This window comes from Phalangium opilio, unplaced genomic scaffold (assembly GCF_054372755.1).
Source record: "Phalangium opilio isolate 3A_F unplaced genomic scaffold, DU_Popi_V2 ptg000329l_1, whole genome shotgun sequence".
NCBI classification, from domain to species: Eukaryota; Metazoa; Arthropoda; class Arachnida; order Opiliones; family Phalangiidae; genus Phalangium; species Phalangium opilio.
In genome coordinates, this window is record NW_028324226.1 from 10463580 (window position 1) to 10485552 (window position 21973).

At 43.5% G+C, this 21973-nt stretch overlaps 2 non-coding genes across 2 annotated transcripts; both read right to left on the reverse strand.

Annotated features, from left to right (window-relative positions):
- Window positions 1–10810: 10810 nt before the first annotated feature.
- TRNAN-GUU (transfer RNA asparagine (anticodon GUU)) lies at window positions 10811–10883 on the reverse strand. Its single transcript has one exon. It is a non-coding gene; the product is annotated as a tRNA-Asn (tRNA).
- Window positions 10884–21753: 10870 nt separating this feature from the next.
- Window positions 21754–21826, reverse strand: TRNAN-GUU (transfer RNA asparagine (anticodon GUU)). Its single transcript has one exon. It is a non-coding gene; the product is annotated as a tRNA-Asn (tRNA).
- Between the last annotated feature and the right edge of the window lie 147 nt (window positions 21827–21973).

A 21973-nucleotide genomic window follows, 5' to 3' on the forward strand; every position in this document is an offset into this window, starting at 1 on the left:
AGATTGGGGTAGTTTTTAAAATTTAAGTTAAACATACTTAAAATTAATTTTTCTTAATAACAAGAAAAATGATCCTAGATTATAGTTTAAAGTTTAATTTAAGACCGTTCCTAAAACTAACCAACGTATAGTTTTCCTAAATCACGAATAACCGATTTGTTTTTTTCGAAAAATTTCCCATGTTATTTCTATGGGAAAAATTTCTGTTTTGCATCAAAAGGTGTGATTAATTTTATGGAAATTAAAACCACCCTTAGCAAATTTATTTTTTATAAAATAAACTAATTTATGGATCTCTTTGAAATTTTAACCACATATTAAGGGCCCGAATTGTAGTTCTGTGGAATTTTTTCGAATGAATTAATACAATACAAAAAAAACTACATCCAAACAAAAAACCCTCCTTATACATTAAAAGCAGTATGAAGTCTTATCTAAGAGAGCTACCGCTCTCTCAGAATAATGTTATTGTTCAAGGACCTAAAGAAATGGAGCATTTCTTCGAATAGGCCCGCTTTTTACCTCTCCGAGTGACGTATGTCACGGAGAGGTTCTGTAACGATAGTGTGTGTCTGGGTGTCTGTGTGTGTGTCTGTTGTTACACCCACGTGACCGCGTTCGCAGTTTCCAAATCGGAGCAAAGGTGTTCGCCATTTCCGAACTGCTTTCACAGTCACGGAAATGGCTACTCTACTTCAGTTCTCACACCACCATCTTCTGGTCTTTGTCCAACCCACACGGACACCAGTCTGTACTTACTGGCTTCTAATCATCACCATCTTACGGCCTTCGTCCATCCCACATGGACACCAGTCTGTACATACTGGCTTCTAACCACCATCATCTTCTGGTCATTGTCCATCCCACATGGACACCAGTCTGTACACACTGGCTTCTAACACCACCATCATCTGGTCTTTGTTTTTGTCCATCCCACATGGACACCAGTCTGTACACACTGGCTTCTAACACCACCATCATCTGGTCTTTGTTTTTGTCCATCCCACATGGACACCAGTCTGTACTTACTGGCTTCTAACACCACCATCTTCAGGTCATTGTCCATCCCTCATGGACACCAGTCTGTACACACTGGCTTCTAACACCACCATCTTCAGGTCATTGTCCATCCCACATGGACACCAGTCTGTACACACTGGCTTCTAACACCACCATCTTCAGGTCATTGTCCATCCCACATGGACACCAGTCTGTACACACTGGCTTCTAACACCACCATCTTCTGGTCTTTGTTTTTGTCCATCCCACATGGACACCAGTCTGCACACCTGGCTTCTACACCACCAATTTCTGGTCTTTGTTTTTGTCCATCCCACATGGACACCAGTCTGCACACCTGGCTTCTACACCACCATCTTCTAGTCTTTGTTTTTGTCCATCCCATATGGACACCAGTCTGCACACCTGGCTTCTACTCCATCGTCATCGTTGGGTTTAAGACATTCGCGGCGATCAGCTAGGGTTACGAGAAACGTCTAGCCTCCCTAGGGTGGGTTGTCCACGATAGGTTTTCGCAATTGCGGTTATTCTTGCTTTTAGCCGTAGTTCGACACCCTTATATACTACCTATTTGATTAAGGCGAAGCAACCGGCGTATGCTTAATTTCAAACGCCAATATTAGTCAAGTCTCTCAAGAATGTTTAATTGTTCTTTTTTAAAACGATGTAACGTTCAATAAGGCGAATAACTAACGAAGAAAATATTAAATATTAATTATATTTATTTTAATATTTAAGATAATCTTGTTTCTCAATTCAAAATTAATACGGAAAGAGTTAAAAAGCAGTCTATGTTTTTGTCTGTGTGTGTCCGTCCGTTGTTACAGTAGTGCGCTGCGTTAGAAGTTCGTTTTGTTTTGATGTGTAAAGGAATCCTACAGAACCATAATATTCCCTTTATCCTTAATATAAAGTGAATATGTGGAAATATTTTTCGTAATTATGATGTATTTAGTACTTTTATAGCTTTAAAGCTCTATTTCATTTTGATATTCCAAAGATTTTTTTTAATATTATTATTTAAAATGGATGTTTATATATTACTTAAGCTATACTACATCTGTTTATAGCATAATCCTTTCTAAAGTGAATACAAGCACAACGCTATTTTGTTGGTCAAATGAACTTTTATTTGTCAAAAGGACTAGTGAACCAAAAAGTAAACGCTTGGGTTTGGTTTTCGTTTCTGTAATGCAGAGACATTAACGGTTCAGAGTGAGCCGAAAGTTAAATACACTTTTAAATAATTAGGCTTAGATTATATAATCATGGTGGAAATCTGGGCCGCGTTCAGCAGTGCCCAGCGCTGTGAGCAGTGTCCTACATAACGGGATTTTGTTTTTGAATTTTGACGTCACGGTTCTTAGCGCTGAGCTAGCGCGGTCTTCAAAGGAAATAGTCGGCTCTTTGGATAACGTGACGTAAAACGCATAGTTCTCAGATTGGCGAAAAAACCGTGGAGGAATTAATACAAATAGCTCTATGGGACTATAACTATTTAATTGGCGTGAAACCAGTTGATCACGCGAGAATTTTAAGAGATATGTTAGTTTCCAATTTTAATTATAAAAGTTGTTATCTATCTCTATAAATATGTTATCATACAATTTTTGGTAAGCCTTGGTACTTTGCACGCTTTATTGCGCTAGCGTCATTTATAAAACGCCGATGACCGGAGAAAAGCTATGACGACAGACCTCACCGGTAAACATTTCCAAAATCCGCCGTCTTTTTTGGTGAGCTCTGCTGCACGCAGCCCAGAGTCCCAGACCAGTGAAAGGTCTGATCGTAATCGGATAATAGCTTCGTGTTTTCATGCTTTTATGGTACCCATTTACTTTCAGTGTGTGTAGCCACAAATAAGCTTTGGTGTTATGTAACGTTAACAGTCATGTTGACAAACTAAGAAAATCGTTGAGATGAAACGAGAGGATAGTGTTTACATGGCAACCCTGTTGTGAATATGGCTTTGAACATAGAGGGCATACAGTTGAGGAGTAGAAAATTGGGCCTTTACAAACACGTAAAGGTAATATCCCTCCAAAGTTTTATCTCTTCTTTTCCCGTTTTTCCCCCATCGGATGATTTTAATGTGTACAAGTATTTCATTATTGGATGTAAAATGTCGTCTGATTTACAGTATATTTGCTATGCTTTGTATACTGCTTTAATATTTCATAAACATTTCCATATCTGGGTAAATAAGTTTGTAAGTAGTCGTCTTGACTCGGAGAGGTAATATTTTGGTTTTCCCAACTTGTATGAAGCTAGATTCCCACTCCACGGAAAAGACGACGGAAACCCGGCAGAAAGGGGTTCGACCGACGGAATTTCCGTTCGTCGGGCGTAAGATGTGTTCTATTTTTTCGGTCGTGTTCGTCGTTACGCCGGTGTCTCAGCCAATGAAATTATCCCACTGACAACGTCATAAATTTCAAGACCGCACGCACACGCGAAATCGATTGATAGCCGCCATTTTTTGTGGTTGACCAAGGCTTATCGGAAACATACCACCAAGAAAGAAAAATTAAATTAACGGAAGTAAAAAGAGATAAGATGTTAATAAGGAAAAGTTTACTGAGGAAGCTAGAAAATATCCCTTCTAGTACGATCCAAGCGACAAGGGGACAAAGAGTGTGAAATAGATGTTGAGGAAACAACTCAAATCTGTCACGTGACCCAAAAATATCTACCGCCAAACTGAAAATTCAGTCGTAGTTTGAACGGTCTACCGCCGGACGCCAGCATAAGTTAAAATTTTTACCGTTGGCTGTGTGATTTCCGCCGGTTTTTTTCGGTCGAGTGGGAATCTAGTTTAATGCCTAAGAAAGAAAGGTGTTGCTTTAAAAAGTAACATGTGCTCTTTATTAATACCGATCTGACTCTATTAGTTGTAACCCAAGAGAGATCATTTGGATAATTTTAACTGCATTAACTTATAGTCGTGTTAATTCGAGCTTGATATAATCATGAGTTAATAATATGTTAGCTCATATAGGGAGCTAACATATTATTCACTCATGATATAATAGAAAAGCCTTCAACGTGTATATACACAATAGTAAAGGTAGTGAAGTCCCACCGAACACGACAATAATGATCCCAGTAAATGGGGTGAATAGAGGTTTGAAATGGGCAAATAGTGACAAGAAATGGGGTAAATAAAGACTTGAAAAGAGGTGAATAGGGGTTTTGCAATGGTGTAAATAGGGCTTGAAATAAGGTAAATATACACTTGAAATGGGCTAAATTTAGACTTGAAATGGGATAAATAAGGACTTGAAATGAGGTAAATAGGAGTTTTCAATGGCGTAAATAGGTTTAAAATGGGGTAAATATTAGGAATTAAAATGAGGTAAATAGGGGTTTTGCAATAGTGAAAATAGGACAAGAAATGGGGTAAATATAGACTTGAAATGTGGTAAATATAGGCCTGAAATGGGGTAGATATGGAGTTGAAATGGGGTAAATAGGGACTTTAAATGGGGTAAATAAGGGTTTTGCAATGGTGTAAATAGGGGTTTTGCAATGGTATAAATAGGGGTTTTGCAATGGTGTAAATAAGGCTTGAAAAGGTGTAAATAGGGGTTTTGCAATGGTGTAAATAGGGGTTTTGCAATGGTGTAAATAGGTGTTTTGCAATGGTGTAAATAGGGGTTTTGCAATGGTGTAAATAGGGGTTTTGCAATGGTATAAATATGGGTTTTGCAATGGTGTAAATAGGGGTTTTGCAATGGTGTAAATAGGGGTTTTGCAATAGTGTAAATAGGGGTTTTGCAATGGTGTAAATAGGGGTTTTGCAATGGTGTAAATAGGGCTTGAAATGGGGTAAATATAGACTTGAAATGGTGTAAATATGGACTTGAAATGGTGTAAATATGGACTTGAAATGAGGTGAATAGGGATTTGCAATGGTGTAAATGGGGTAAATATAGACTTGGAATGGGCTAATTAATAAGGACTTAAAATGGGGTAAATAGGGGTTTGCAATGGTGTAAATGGGGTAAATATAGACTTGTAATGGGCTAATTAATAAGGACTTAAAATGGGGTAAATAGGGGTTTGCAAAGGTGTATTTTCGTATTATTTTAACACCATTTAATGGTATAATCGAAGGTGTTATTTTAATCCATTTGTGTATAATTTGAGCAACTTTTATTGAATGATGTTTTATGAATCCGTTTTTTGCACCATTTATTTTCGCTAATGGTGTTTGTAAAATATCGCACTATTTTCATACAATTTCAACACATTGTCAAGGTGTACAAATACTGCGGAATAAATTTTACACAACTACAACACTTTTTAGGTACCTTAATTTAGAGTGCATAACTCCATTTTCACGTTATTTCACCATCTTTTATGAGTCTTGCTCACCTTTTCGAGGATGAGGTTTCTTCAGTCGTTTCTTACACCTTCTATTTAAGCGAAAGGTGTTTAAAAGATAACTCCATTTTCACATTATTTCAACATCTTTTTAAGGGCCTGCGAAGGTGTTATTTTATACCAATTGCGCAACTTTCCGAGGATGAGGTTTTTTCCGCCCTTATTTACACCTTCTATTTAAGCCAATGGTTTTCAAAACATAACTCTATTTTCACATTATTTGAACACCTTTTATATGGGCCTTGCGAAGTTATTATTTTATATCGTTTGGGTATCATTTGTGCGCCTTTTAATGAATGAGGCTTTTTGAACCCTTATTCACACCGTTTATTTAAGCGAATGGTGAATGAATGAATATTTTATTGACCTTTTTGTAAACAATCCCTTTTAAATCAGGGAGGAACACTCTCGGTGTTCACAGGTCCGGAACAATAAACAATGATATACAATACAGGAATCGATATAATATTTACAGTTAAACAGTTAAACACTTAAACAATTGACTAAGTACATCGACGAATTGCAGAACAGGCTAAGGTGGGCTTTGTTGGCGCAAATTGGCCCATTGTCGGAGAATGCTTTTTGTCGTCCCTACCAATTCTAAGTGTAGCCCCTCGCCAATCGCGGGCAACCCAAAGGTCCTAAACGGCGCCCTCGCCAACTCCAGGGCTGGACATTCCAAGATGACATGCGCTATGTGTTTAAAAATTATCGCACTAATACTATGCCATTTGAGCACCATTTAATGGGGTATTCAATGGGGCTATTTTATATAATTAAGGTATCATTTGCACACCTTCTAAAGAATTATGGTTTATAAACCCATTTCTACACCATTCGTTTAAGCTAATGGTGTTTTTAAAATATCGAACCATTTTCGTAATATTTCCGCACCTTGTCAAGGTGCACAAATAGTGCACATTATTTTAACACCATTATGGCACTATTTAGACACCACAATTTTTTACAGTGTACAATTGAGACCTCACAACACCGCTCCCGAATGGGCTCGAACCACGAACCTTTTGAATAACAGCAGAGCGCGCTACCCATTGCGCTACGGAAGCCCAAAAATTATTTGGTCGTCAGGTATTGTGGAAAAACTTTGGCTTTATACGTGACATTTGAGATCCCACAACACCGCTCCCGGGTTGGCTCGAACCACCAACCTATTGGTTAACAGCCGAACGCGCTAATCATTGAGCCACGGAAGCTCAGAAATTTAATGGTTGTCAGGTATTGTGGAAAAGCTATGACTTTTTACGCTAAATCTGAGACCTCACAACACCGCTCCCGGGTGGGCTCGAACCACCAACCTTTTGAATAACAGCGGAGCGCGCTAACCATTGCGCCACGGAAGCCCAAAAATTATATGGTCGTCAGGTATTGTGGAAAAACTTTGGCTTTATACGTGACATTTGAGATCCCACAACACCGCTCCCGGGTGGGCTCGAACCACCAACCTATTGGTTAACAGCCGAACGCGCTAACCACTGAGCCACGGAAGCTCAGAAATTAAATGGTTGTCAGGTATTGTGGAAAAGCTATGACTTTTTACGCTAAATCTGAGACCTCGCAACACCGCTCCCGGGTGGGCTCGAACCACCAACCTTTTGAATAACAGCTGAGCGCGCTAACCATTGCGCCACGGAAGCCCAAAAATTATATGGTCGTCAGAAATTGTGGAAAAACTTTCGCTTTATACGTGACATTTGAGATCCCACAACACCGCTCCCGGGTGGGCTCGAACCACCAACCTATTGGTTAACAGCCGAACGCGCTAACCATTGAGCCACGGAAGCTCGGAAACTAAATGGTTGTCACGTATTGTGGAAAAGTTTTGACTTTTTACGCTACATCTAAGACCCCACAACACCGCTCCCGAATGGGCTCGAGCCACCAACCTTTTGAATAACAGCAGAGCGCGATACCCATTGCGCCACGGAAGCCCAAAAATTATTTGGTCGTCAGGTATTGTGGAAAAACTTTGGCTTTATACGTGACAATTGAGATCCCACAACACCGCTCCCGGGTGGGCTCGAACCACCAACCTATTGGTTAACAGCCGAACGCGCTAACCATTGAGCCACGGAAGCTCAGAAATTTAATGGTTGTCAGGTATTGTGGAAAAGCTATGACTTTTTACGCTAAATCTGAGACCTCACAACACCGCTCCCGGGTGGGCTCGAACCACCAACCTTTTGAATAACAGCGGAGCGCGCTAACCATTGCGCCACGGAAGCCCAAAAATTATATGATCGTCAGGTATTGTGGAAAAACTTTGGCTTTATACGTGTCATTTGAGATCCCACAACACCGCTCCCGGGTGGGCTCGACCCACCAACCTATTGGTTAACAGCCGAACGCGCTTACCATTGAGCCACGGAAGCTCAGAAATTAAATGGTTGTCAGGTATTGTGGAAAAGCTATGACTTTTTACGCTACACCTGAGACCTCACAACACCGCTCCCGGGTGGGCTCGAATCACCAACCTTTTGAATAACAGCTGAGCGCGCTAACCATTGCGCCACGGAAGCCCAAAAATTATATGGTCGTCAGGTATTGTGGAAAAACTATGGCTTTATACGTGACATTTGAGATCCCACAACACCTCTCCCGGGTGGGCTCGAACCACCAACCTATTGGTTAACAGCCGAACGCGCTAACCATTGAGCCACGGAAGCTCAGAAACTAAATGGTTGTCACGTATTGTGGAAAAGTTTTGACTTTTTACGCTACATCTTAGACCCCACAACATCGCTCCCGGGTGGGCTCGAACCACCAACCTATTGGTTAACAGCCGAACGCGCTAACCATTGAGCCACGGAAGCTCAGAAATTAAATGGTTGTCAGGTATTGGGAAAAGCTATGACTTTTTACGCTAAATCTGAGACCTCGCAACACCGCTCCCGGGTGGGCTCGAACCACCAACCTTTTGAATAACAGCTGAGCGCGCTAACCATTGCGCCACGGAAGCCCAAAAATTATATGGTCGTCAGATATTGTGGAAAAACTTTCGCTTTATACGTGACATTTGAGATCCCACAACACCGCTCCCGGGTGGGCTCGAACCACCAACCTATTGGTTAACAGCCGAACGCGCTAACCATTGAGCCACGGAAGCTCAGAAATTAAATCTTTGTCACGTATTGTGGAAAAGTTTTGACTTTTTACGCTACATCTAAGACCCCACAAAACTTCTCCCGGGTGGGCTCTAAACACCAACCTTTCGGTTAACAGCTGAACGCGCTAACTATTGTGCCACGGAAGCCCAAAAATTACATGTTCGTCAGGTATTGTGGAAAAACTCTGAATTTAAACGTTACATTTGAAACCTCACAACACCGCTCCCGAATGGGCTCGAACCACCAACATTTTGAATAACAGCGGAGCGCGCTAACCATTGCGCCACGGAAGCCCAAAAAGTATATGGTCGTCAGGGATTGTGGAAAAACTTTGGCTTTATACGCTACATCTGAGACCTCACAACACCGCTCCCGGGTGGGCTCGAACCACCAACCTTTTGAATAACAGCGGAGTGCGCTAACCATTGCGCCACCGAAGCCCAAAAAGTATATGGTCGTCAGGTATTGTGGAAAAACTTTGGCTTTATACGTGACATTTGAGATCCCACAACACCGCTCCCGGGTGGGCTCGAACCACCAACCTATTGGTTAACAGCCGAACGCGCTAACCATTGAGCCACGGAAGCTCAGAAATTAAATCTTTGTCACGTATTGTGGAAAAGTTTTGACTTTTTACGCTACATCTAAGACCCCACAAAGATCTCTCGCGGGTGGGCTCTAACCACCAACCTTTCGGTTAACAGCTGAACGCGCTAACTATTGTGCCACGGAAGCCCAAAAATTACATGTTCGTCAGGTATTGTGGAAAAACTCTGAATTTAAACGTTACATTTGAAAAATCACAACACCGCTCCCGAATGGGCTCGAACCACCAACATTTTGAATAACAGCGGAGCGCGCTAACCATTGCGCCACGGAAGCCCAGAAAGTATATGGTCGTCAGGGATTGTGGAAAAACTTTGGCTTTATACGTGACATTTGAGATCCCACAACACCGCTCCCGGGTGGGCTCGAACCACCAACCTATTGGTTAACAGCCGAACGCGCTAACCATTGAGCCACGGAAGCTCAGAAATTAAATGGTTGTCAGGTATTGTGGAAAAGCTATGACTTTTTACGCTACATCTGAGACCTCACAACACCGCTCCCGGGTGGGCTCGAACCACCAACCTTTTGAATAACAGCGGAGTGCGCTAACCATTGCGCCACCGAAGCCCAAAAAGTATATGGTCGTCAGGTATTGTGGAAAAACTTTCGCTTTATACGTGACATTTGAGATCCCACAACACCGCTCCCGGGTGGGCTCGAACCACCAACCTATTGGTTAACAGCCGAACGCGCTAACCATTGAGCCAGGGAAGCTCAGAAACTAAATGGTTGTCACGTATTGTGGAAAGGTTTTGACTTTTTACGCTACATCTAAGACCCCACAACACCGCTCCCGGGTGGGCTCGAACCACCAACCTATTGGTTAACAGCCGAACGCGCTAACCATTGAGCCACGGAAGCCCAAAAATTACATGTTCGTCAGGTATTGTGGAAAAACTCTGAATTTAAACGTTACAATTGAGACCTCACAACACCGCTCCCGAATGGGCTCGAACCACCAACCTTTTGAATAACAGCAGAGCGCGCTACCCATTGCGCAAAGGAAGCCCAAAAATTATTTGGTCGTCAGGTATTGTGGAAAAACTTTGGCTTTATACGTGACATTTGAGATCCCACAACACCGCTCCCGGGTGGGCTCTAACCACCAACCTATTGGTTAACAGCCGAACGCGCTAACCATTGAGCCACGAAAGCTCAGAAATTAAATGGTTGTCACGTATTGTGGAAAAGGTTTGACTTTTTACGCTACATCTAAGACCTCACAAAACTTCTCCCGGGTAGGGTCTAACCACCAACCTTTCGGTTAACAGCTGAACGCGCAAACTATTGTGCCACGGAAGCCCAAAAATTACATGTTCGTCAGGTATTGTGGAAAAACTCTGAATTTAAACGTTACATTTGAAACCTCACAACACCGCTCCCGAATGGGCTCGAACCACCAACCTTTTGAATAACAGCTGAACGCGCTAAACATTGCGCCACGGAATCCCAAAAATTAAATGGTCGTCAGGGTTTATGGAAAAACTTTGACTTTTTTCGTTATTTTTACCAAAACACACCAACGTTCCCGGGTGGGCTCGAACTAGCAATCTTTCGGTTAACAGCCGAACGCGCTAACCATTGTGCCACGGAAGTTTAGAAAGTAAATTGTCGTCAGGTATTGTAGAAAAACTTTGACTTTTTACGTTACAACTGACACAACACAACACCGCTCCCGGGTGGGATCGAACCACCAACCTTTCGGTTAACAGCCGAACGCGCTAACCATTGCGCCACGGAAGCCCAAAAATTAAATGGTCGTCAGGTATTATGGAAAAACTTTGACTTTTGACCTTATTTATACCAAAACACACCAACGTTCCCGGGTGGGCTCGAACTAGCAATCTTTCGGTTAACAGCCGAACGCGCTAACCATTGTGCCACGGAAGTTTAGAAAATAAATTGTCGTCAGGTATTGTAGAACAACTTTGACTTTTTACGTTACATCTGACACAACACAACTCCGCTCCCGGTTGGGCTCGAACCACCAACCTTTTTACTAACAACTGAACGCGCTAACCATTGCGTCATGGAAGCCAGAAAATTAAATGGTCGTCAGGTATTATGGAAAAACTTTGACTTTTTACGTTATTTATCACAAAACACTCCAACGTTCCCGTGTGGGCTCGAACTAGCAATCTTTCGGTTAACAGCCGAACGCGCTAACCATTTTGCCACGGAAGTTTAGAAAATAAATTGTCGTCAGGTATTGTAGAAAAACTTTGACTTTTTACGTTACATCTGAGACAACACAACACCGCTCCCGGATGGGCTCGAACCACCAACCTTTCGGTTAACAGCCAACGCGCTAACCATTGAGCAACGGAAGCCCAAGAATTAAATGGTCGTCAGGAATTATGGAAAAACTTTGACTTTTTACGTTATTTATACCAAAACACACCAACGTTCCCGGGTGGGCTCGAACTAGCAATCTTTCGGTTAACAGCCGAACGCGCTAACCATTGTGCCACGGAAGTTTAGAAAATAAATTGTCGTCAGGTATTGTAGAACAACTTTGACTTTTTACGTTACATCTGACACAACACAACACCGCTCCCGGGTGGGATTGAACCACCAACCTTTCGGTTAACAGCCGAACGCGCTAACCATTGCGCCACGGAAACTCAGAAATTAAATGATCGGAGGTATTGTGGAAAAACTTTGACTTTTATTTTACATCTGAGGCCTCACAACTCCGCTCCCGGGTGGGCTCGCCACCAACCTTTCGGTTAACAGCCGAACGCGCTAGCCATTGAGCCACGGAAACTCAGAAATTAAATGATCGGCAGGTATTGTGGAAAAACTTTGACTTTTTATGTTACATCTGACACAACACAACTCCGCTCCCGGTTGGGCTCGAACCACCAACCTTTTTACTAACAACTGAACGCGCTAACCATTGCGTCACGGAAGCCAGAAAATTAAATGGTCGTCAGGTATTATGGAAAAACTTTGACTTTTTACGTTATTTATCACAAAACACACCAACGTTCCCGGGTGAGCTCGAACTAGCAATCTTTCGGTTAACAGCCGAACGCGCTAACCATTGTGCCACGGAAGTTTAGAAAATAAATTGTCGTCAGGTATTGTAAAAAAACTTTGACTTTTTACGTTACATCTGACACATCACAACACCGCTCCCGGGTGGGCTCGAACCACCAACCTTTAGATTAACAGCTGAACGCGCTAACCATTGCGCCACGGAATCCTAAAAATTAAATGGTCGTCAGGGTTTATGGAAAAACTTTGACTTTTTTCGTTATTTTTACCAAAACACACCAACGTTCCCGGGTGGGCTCGAACTAGCAATCTTTCGGTTAACAACCGAACGCGCTAACCATTGTGCCACGGAAGTTTAGAAAATAAATTGTCGTCAGGTATTGTAGAACAACTTTGACTTTTTACGTTACATCTGACACAACACAACTCCGCTCCCGGTTGGGCTCGAACCACCAACCTTTTTACTAACAACTGAACGCGCTAACCATTGCGTCATGGAAGCCAGAAAATTAAATGGTCGTCAGGTATTATGGAAAAACTTTGACTTTTTACGTTATTTATACCAAAACACACCAACGTTCCCGGGTGGGCTCGAACTAGCAATCTTTCGGTTAACAGCCGAACGCGCTAACCATTGTGCCACGGAAGTTTAGAAAATAAATTGTCGTCAGGTATTGTAGAACAACTTTGACTTTTTACGTTACATCTGACACAACACAATACCGCTCCCGGGTGGGATTGAACCACCAACCTTTCGGTTAACAGCCGAACGCGCTAACCATTGCGCCACGGAAACTCAGAAATTAAATGATCGGAGGTATTGTGGAAAAACTTTGACTTTTATTTTACATCTGAGGCCTCACAACTCCGCTCCCGGGTGGGCTCGCCACCAACCTTTCGGTTAACAGCCGAACGCGCTAGCCATTGAGCCACGGAAACTCAGAAATTAAATGATCGGCAGGTATTGTGGAAAAACTTTGACTTTTTATGTTACATCTGACACAACACAACTCCGCTCCCGGTTGGGCTCAAACCACCAACCTTTTTACTAACAACTGAACGCGCTAACCATTGCGTCACGGAAGCCAGAAAATTAAATGGTCGTCAGGTATTATGGAAAAACTTTGACTTTTTACGTTATTTATCACAAAACACACCAACTTTCCCGGGTGAGCTCGAACTAGCAATCTTTCGGTTAACAGCCGAACGCGCTAACCATTGTGCCACGGAAGTTTAGAAAATAAATTGTCGTCAGGTATTGTAGAAAAACTTTGACTTTTTACGTTACATCTGACACATCACAACACCGCTCCCGGGTGGGCTCGAACCACCAACCTTTAGATTAACAGCTGAACGCGCTAACCATTGCGCCACGGAATCCTAAAAATTAAATGGTCGTCAGGGTTTATGGAAAAACTTTGACTTTTTTCGTTATTTTTACCAAAACACACCAACGTTCCCGGGTGGGCTCGAACTAGCAATCTTTCGGTTAACAACCGAACGCGCTAACCATTGTGCCACGGAAGATTAGAAAATAAATTGTCGTCAGGTATTGTAGAACAACTTTGACTTTTTACGTTACATCTGACACAACACAACTCCGCTCCCGGTTGGGCTCGAACCACCAACCTTTTTACTAACAACTGAACGCGCTAACCATTGCGTCATGGAAGCCAGAAAATTAAATGGTCGTCAGGTATTATGGAAAAACTTTGACTTTTTACGTTATTTATCACAAAACACTCCAACGTTCCCGTGTGGGCTCGAACTAGCAATCTTTCGGTTAACAGCCGAACGCGCTAACCATTTTGCCACGGAAGTTTAGAAAATAAATTGTCGTCAGGTATTGTAGAAAAACTTTGACTTTTTACGTTACATCTGAGACAACACAACACCGCTCCCGGGTGGGCTCGAACCACCAACCTTTCGGTTAACGCGCTCGAACCACCAACCTTTTTACTAACAACTGAACGCGCTAACCATTGAGCAACTGAAGCCCAAGAATTAAATGGTCGTCAGGAATTATGGAAAAACTTTGACTTTTTACGTTATTTATACCAAAACACACCAACGTTCCCGGGTGGGCTGGAACTAGCAATCTTTCAGTTAACAGCCGAACGCGCTAACCATTGTGCCACGGAAGTTTAGAAAAAAATTCTCGTCAGGTATTCTAGAAAAACTTTGACTTTTTACATTACATCTGAGACAACACAACACCGCTCCCGGGTGGGCTCGAACCACCAACCGTTCGGTTAACAGCCGAACGCGCTAACCATTGAGCCACGGAAATTCAGAAATTAAATGATCGGCAGGTATTGTGGAAAAACTTTGACTTTTTATGTTACATCTGAGAACTAACAACCCCGCTCCCGGTTGGGCTCGAACCACCAACCTTTTAACTAACAGCTAAACGCGCTAACCATTGCGCCACGGAAGCCCAAAAAATAAATGGTCGTCAGGTATTATGGAAAAACGTTGACTTTTTACGTTATTTTTACCAAAACACACCAACGATCCCGGGTGGGCTCGAACTAGCAATCTTTCGGTTAACAGCCGAACGCGCTAACCATTGTGCCACGGAAGTTCAGAAAATAAATTGTCGTCAGGTATTGTAGAAAAACTTTGACTTTTCGCGATACATCCGACAAAACACAACACCGGTCCCGGGTGGGCTCGAACCACGAACCTTTCGGTTAACAGCCGAACGCACTAACCATTGAGCCACGGAAACTCAGAAATAAAATGATCGGCAGGTATTGTGGAAAAACTTTGACTTTTTATGTTACATCTGAGACCTCACAACTCCGCTCCCGGTTGGGCTCGTACCACCAACCTTTCGGTTAACAGCCGAACGCGCTAACCATTGAGCCACGGAAGCCCAAAAATTAAATGGTCGTCAGGTATTATGGAAAAACTTTGGCTTTTTACGTCATTTATACCAAAACACACCAACGTTCCCGGGTGGGCTCGAACTAGCAATCTTTCGGTTAACAGTCGAACGCGCTAAATATTGTGCCACGGAAGTTTAGAAAATAAATTGTCGTCAGGTATTGTAGAAAAACTTTGACTTTTTACGTTGCATCTGAGACAACACAACACCGCTCCCGGGTGGGTTCGAACCACCAACCTTTCGGTTAACAGCCGAACGCGCTAACCTCAATGGTGGTAACCTCACGGAAACTCAGAAATTAAATGATCGGCAGGTATTGTGGAAAAACTTTGACTTTTTATGTTACATTTGAAACCTCACAACACCGCTCCCGAATGGGCTCGAACCACCAACATTTTGAATAACAGCGGAGCGCGCTAACCATTGCGCCACGGAAGCCCAAAAAGTATATGGTCGTCAGGGATTGTGGAAAAACTTTGGCTTTATACGTGACATTTGAGATCCCACAACACCGCTCCCGGGTGGGCTCGAACCACCAACCTATTGGTTAACAGCCGAACGCGCTAACCATTGAGCCACGGAAGCTCAGAAATTAAATGGTTGTCAGGTATTGTGGAAAAGCTATGACTTTTTACGCTACATCTGAGACCTCACAACACCGCTCCCGGGTGGGCTCGAACCACCAACCTTTTGAATAACAGCGGAGTGCGCTAACCATTGCGCCACCGAAGCCCAAAAAGTATATGGTCGTCAGGTATTGTGGAAAAACTTTGGCTTTATACGTGACATTTGAGATCCCACAACACCGCTCCCGGGTGGGCTCGAACCACCAACCTATTGGTTAACAGCCGAACGCGCTAACCATTGAGCCACGGAAGCTCAGAAATTAAATCTTTGTCACGTATTGTGGAAAAGTTTTGACTTTTTACGCTACATCTAAGACCCCACAAAACTTCTCCCGGGTGGGCTCTAACCACCAACCTTTCGGTTAACAGCTGAACGCGCTAACTATTGTGCCACGGAAGCCCAAAAATTACATGTTCGTCAGGTATTGTGGAAAAACTCTGAATTTAAACGTTACATTTGAAACCTCACAACACCGCTCCCGAATGGGCTCGAACCACCAACATTTTGAATAACAGCGGAGCGCGCTAACCATTGCGCCACGGAAGCCCAAAAAGTATATGGTCGTCAGGGATTGTGGAAAAACTTTGGCTTTATACGTGACATTTGAGATCCCACAACACCGCTCCCGGGTGGGCTCGAACCACCAACCTATTGGTTAACAGCCGAACGCGCTAACCATTGAGCCACGGAAGCTCAGAAACTAAATGGTTGTCACGTATTGTGGAAAGGTTTTGACTTTTTACGCTACATCTAAGACCCCACAACACCGCTCCCGGGTGGGCTCGAACCACCAACCTATTGGTTAACAGCCGAACGCGCTAACCATTGAGCCACGGAAGCCCAAAAATTACATGTTCGTCAGGTATTGTGGAAAAACTCTGAATTTAAACGTTACAATTGAGACCTCACAACACCGCTCCCGAATGGGCTCGAACCACCAACCTTTTGAATAACAGCAGAGCGCGCTACCCATTGCGCCAAGGAAGCCCAAAAATTATTTGGTCGTCAGGTATTGTGGAAAAACTTTGGCTTTATACATGACATTTGAGATCCCACAACACCGCTCCCGGGTGGGTTCGAACCACCAACCTATTGGTTAACAGCCGAACGCGCTAACCATTGAGCCACGGAAGCTTAGAAATTAAATGGTTGTCAGGTATTGTGGAAAAGCTATGACTTTTTACGCTAAATCTGAGACCTCGCAACACCGCTCCCGGGTGGGCTCGAACCACCAACCTTTTGAATAACAGCTGGGCGCGCTAACCATTGCGCCACGGAAGCCCAAAAATTATATGGTCGTCAGATATTGTGGAAAAACTTTAACTTTATACGTGACATTTGAGATCCCACAACACCGCTCCCGGGTGGGCTCTAACCACCAACCTATTGGTTAACAGCCGAACGCGCTAACCATTGAGCCACGGAAGCTCAGAAATTAAATGGTTGTCACGTATTGTGGAAAAGTTTTGACTTTTTACGCTACATCTAAGACCTCACAAAACTTCTCCCGGGTAGGGTCTAACCACCAACCTTTCGGTTAACAGCTGAACGCGCAAACTATTGTGCCACGGAAGCCCAAAAATTACATGTTCGTCAGGTATTGTGGAAAAACTCTGAATTTAAACGTTACATTTGAAACCTCACAACACCGCTCCCGAATGGGCTCGAACCACCAACCTTTTGAATAACAGCTGAACGCGCTAACCATTGCGCCACGGAATCCCAAAAATTAAATGGTCGTCAGGGTTTATGGAAAAACTTTGACTTTTTTCGTTATTTTTACCAAAACACACCAACTTTCCCGGGTGGGCTCGAACTAGCAATCTTTCGGTTAACAGCCGAACGCGCTAACCATTGTGCCACGGAAGTTTAGAAAATAAATTGTCGTCAGGTATTGTAGAAAAACTTTGACTTTTTACGTTACATCTGACACATCACAACACCGCTCCCGGGTGGGCTCGAACCACCAACCTTTAGATTAACAGCTGAACGCGCTAACCATTGCGCCACGGAATCCTAAAAATTAAATGGTCGTCAGGGTTTATGGAAAAACTTTGACTTTTTTCGTTATTTTTACCAAAACACACCAACGTTCCCGGGTGGGCTCGAACTAGCAATCTTTCGGTTAACAACCGAACGCGCTAACCATTGTGCCACGGAAGATTAGAAAATAAATTGTCGTCAGGTATTGTAGAACAACTTTGACTTTTTACGTTACATCTGACACAACACAACTCCGCTCCCGGTTGGGCTCGAACCACCAACCTTTTTACTAACAACTGAACGCGCTAACCATTGCGTCATGGAAGCCAGAAAATTAAATGGTCGTCAGGTATTATGGAAAAACTTTGACTTTTTACGTTATTTATCACAAAACACTCCAACGTTCCCGTGTGGGCTCGAACTAGCAATCTTTCGGTTAACAGCCGAACGCGCTAACCATTTTGCCACGGAAGTTTAGAAAATAAATTGTCGTCAGGTATTGTAGAAAAACTTTGACTTTTTACGTTACATCTGAGACAACACAACACCGCTCCCGGGTGGGCTCGAACCACCAACCTTTCGGTTAACGCGCTCGAACCACCAACCTTTTTACTAACAACTGAACGCGCTAACCATTGAGCAACTGAAGCCCAAAAATTAAATGGTCGTCAGGAATTATGGAAAAACTTTGACTTTTTACGTTATTTATACCAAAACACACCAACGTTCCCGGGTGGGCTGGAACTAGCAATCTTTCAGTTAACAGCCGAACGCGCTAACCATTGTGCCACGGAAGTTTAGAAAAAAATTCTCGTCAGGTATTCTAGAAAAACTTTGACTTTTTACATTACATCTGAGACAACACAACACCGCTCCCGGGTGGGCTCGAACCACCAACCGTTCGGTTAACAGCCGAACGCGCTAACCATTGAGCCACGGAAATTCAGAAATTAAATGATCGGCAGGTATTGTGGAAAAACTTTGACTTTTTATGTTACATCTGAGAACTAACAACCCCGCTCCCGGTTGGGCTCGAACCACCAACCTTTTAACTAACAGCTAAACGCGCTAACCATTGCGCCACGGAAGCCCAAAAAATAAATGGTCGTCAGGTATTATGGAAAAACGTTGACTTTTTACGTTATTTTTACCAAAACACACCAACGTTCCCGGGTGGGCTCGAACTAGCAATCTTTCGGTTAACAGCCGAACGCGCTAACCATTGTGCCACGGAAGTTCAGAAAATAAATTGTCGTCAGGTATTGTAGAAAAACTTTGACTTTTCGCGATACATCCGACAAAACACAACACCGGTCCCGGGTGGGCTCGAACCACGAACCTTTCGGTTAACAGCCGAACGCACTAACCATTGAGCCACGGAAACTCAGAAATAAAATGATCGGCAGGTATTGTGGAAAAACTTTGACTTTTTATGTTACATCTGAGACCTCACAACTCCGCTCCCGGTTGGGCTCGTACCACCAACCTTTCGGTTAACAGCCGAACGCGCTAACCATTGAGCCACGGAAGCCCAAAAATTAAATGGTCGTCAGGTATTATGGAAAAACTTTGGCTTTTTACGTCATTTATACCAAAACACACCAACGTTCCCGGGTGGGCTCGAACTAGCAATCTTTCGGTTAACAGTCGAACGCGCTAAATATTGTGCCACGGAAGTTTAGAAAATAAATTGTCGTCAGGTATTGTAGAAAAACTTTGACTTTTTACGTTGCATCTGAGACAACACAACACCGCTCCCGGGTGGGTTCGAACCACCAACCTTTCGGTTAACAGCCGAACGCGCTAACCTCAATGGTGGTAACCTCACGGAAACTCAGAAATTAAATGATCGGCAGGTATTGTGGAAAAACTTTGACTTTTTATGTTACATTTGAAACCTCACAACACCGCTCCCGAATGGGCTCGAACCACCAACATTTTGAATAACAGCGGAGCGCGCTAACCATTGCGCCACGGAAGCCCAAAAAGTATATGGTCGTCAGGGATTGTGGAAAAACTTTGGCTTTATACGTGACATTTGAGATCCCACAACACCGCTCCCGGGTGGGCTCGAACCACCAACCTATTGGTTAACAGCCGAACGCGCTAACCATTGAGCCACGGAAGCTCAGAAATTAAATGGTTGTCAGGTATTGTGGAAAAGCTATGACTTTTTACGCTACATCTGAGACCTCACAACACCGCTCCCGGGTGGGCTCGAACCACCAACCTTTTGAATAACAGCGGAGTGCGCTAACCATTGCGCCACCGAAGCCCAAAAAGTATATGGTCGTCAGGTATTGTGGAAAAACTTTGGCTTTATACGTGACATTTGAGATCCCACAACACCGCTCCCGGGTGGGCTCGAACCACCAACCTATTGGTTAACAGCCGAACGCGCTAACCATTGAGCCACGGAAGCTCAGAAATTAAATCTTTGTCACGTATTGTGGAAAAGTTTTGACTTTTTACGCTACATCTAAGACCCCACAAAACTTCTCCCGGGTGGGCTCTAACCACCAACCTTTCGGTTAACAGCTGAACGCGCTAACTATTGTGCCACGGAAGCCCAAAAATTACATGTTCGTCAGGTATTGTGGAAAAACTCTGAATTTAAACGTTACATTTGAAACCTCACAACACCGCTCCCGAATGGGCTCGAACCACCAACATTTTGAATAACAGCGGAGCGCGCTAACCATTGCGCCACGGAAGCCCAAAAAGTATATGGTCGTCAGGGATTGTGGAAAAACTTTGGCTTTATACGTGACATTTGAGATCCCACAACACCGCTCCCGGGTGGGCTCGAACCACCAACCTATTGGTTAACAGCCGAACGCGCTAACCATTGAGCCACGGAAGCTCAGAAACTAAATGGTTGTCACGTATTGTGGAAAGGTTTTGACTTTTTACGCTACATCTAAGACCCCACAACACCGCTCCCGGGTGGGCTCGAACCACCAACCTATTGGTTAACAGCCGAACGCGCTAACCATTGAGCCACGGAAGCCCAAAAATTACATGTTCGTCAGGTATTGTGGAAAAACTCTGAATTTAAACGTTACAATTGAGACCTCACAACACCGCTCCCGAATGGGCTCGAACCACCAACCTTTTGAATAACAGCAGAGCGCGCTACCCATTGCGCCAAGGAAGCCCAAAAATTATTTGGTCGTCAGGTATTGTGGAAAAACTTTGGCTTTATACATGACATTTGAGATCCCACAACACCGCTCCCGGGTGGGTTCGAACCACCAACCTATTGGTTAACAGCCGAACGCGCTAACCATTGAGCCACGGAAGCTTAGAAATTAAATGGTTGTCAGGTATTGTGGAAAAGCTATGACTTTTTACGCTAAATCTGAGACCTCGCAACACCGCTCCCGGGTGGGCTCGAACCACCAACCTTTTGAATAACAGCTGGGCGCGCTAACCATTGCGCCACGGAAGCCCAAAAATTATATGGTCGTCAGATATTGTGGAAAAACTTTAACTTTATACGTGACATTTGAGATCCCACAACACCGCTCCCGGGTGGGCTCTAACCACCAACCTATTGGTTAACAGCCGAACGCGCTAACCATTGAGCCACGGAAGCTCAGAAATTAAATGGTTGTCACGTATTGTGGAAAAGTTTTGACTTTTTACGCTACATCTAAGACCTCACAAAACTTCTCCCGGGTAGGGTCTAACCACCAACCTTTCGGTTAACAGCTGAACGCGCAAACTATTGTGCCACGGAAGCCCAAAAATTACATGTTCGTCAGGTATTGTGGAAAAACTCTGAATTTAAACGTTACATTTGAAACCTCACAACACCGCTCCCGAATGGGCTCGAACCACCAACCTTTTGAATAACAGCTGAACGCGCTAACCATTGCGCCACGGAATCCCAAAAATTAAATGGTCGTCAGGGTTTATGGAAAAACTTTGACTTTTTTCGTTATTTTTACCAAAACACACCAACTTTCCCGGGTGGGCTCGAACTAGCAATCTTTCGGTTAACAGCCGAACGCGCTAACCATTGTGCCACGGAAGTTTAGAAAATAAATTGTCGTCAGGTATTGTAGAAAAACTTTGACTTTTTACGTTACAACTGACACAACACAACACCGCTCCCGGGTGGGATCGAACCACCAACCTTTCGGTTAACAGCCGAACGCGCTAACCATTGCGCCACGGAAGCCCAAAAATTAAATGGTCGTCAGGTATTATGGAAAAACTTTGACTTTTGACGTTATTTTTACCAAAACACACCAACGTTCCCGGGTGGGCCCGACTTTTTACGTTACATCTGACACAACACAACACCGCTCCCGGGTGGGCTCGAACC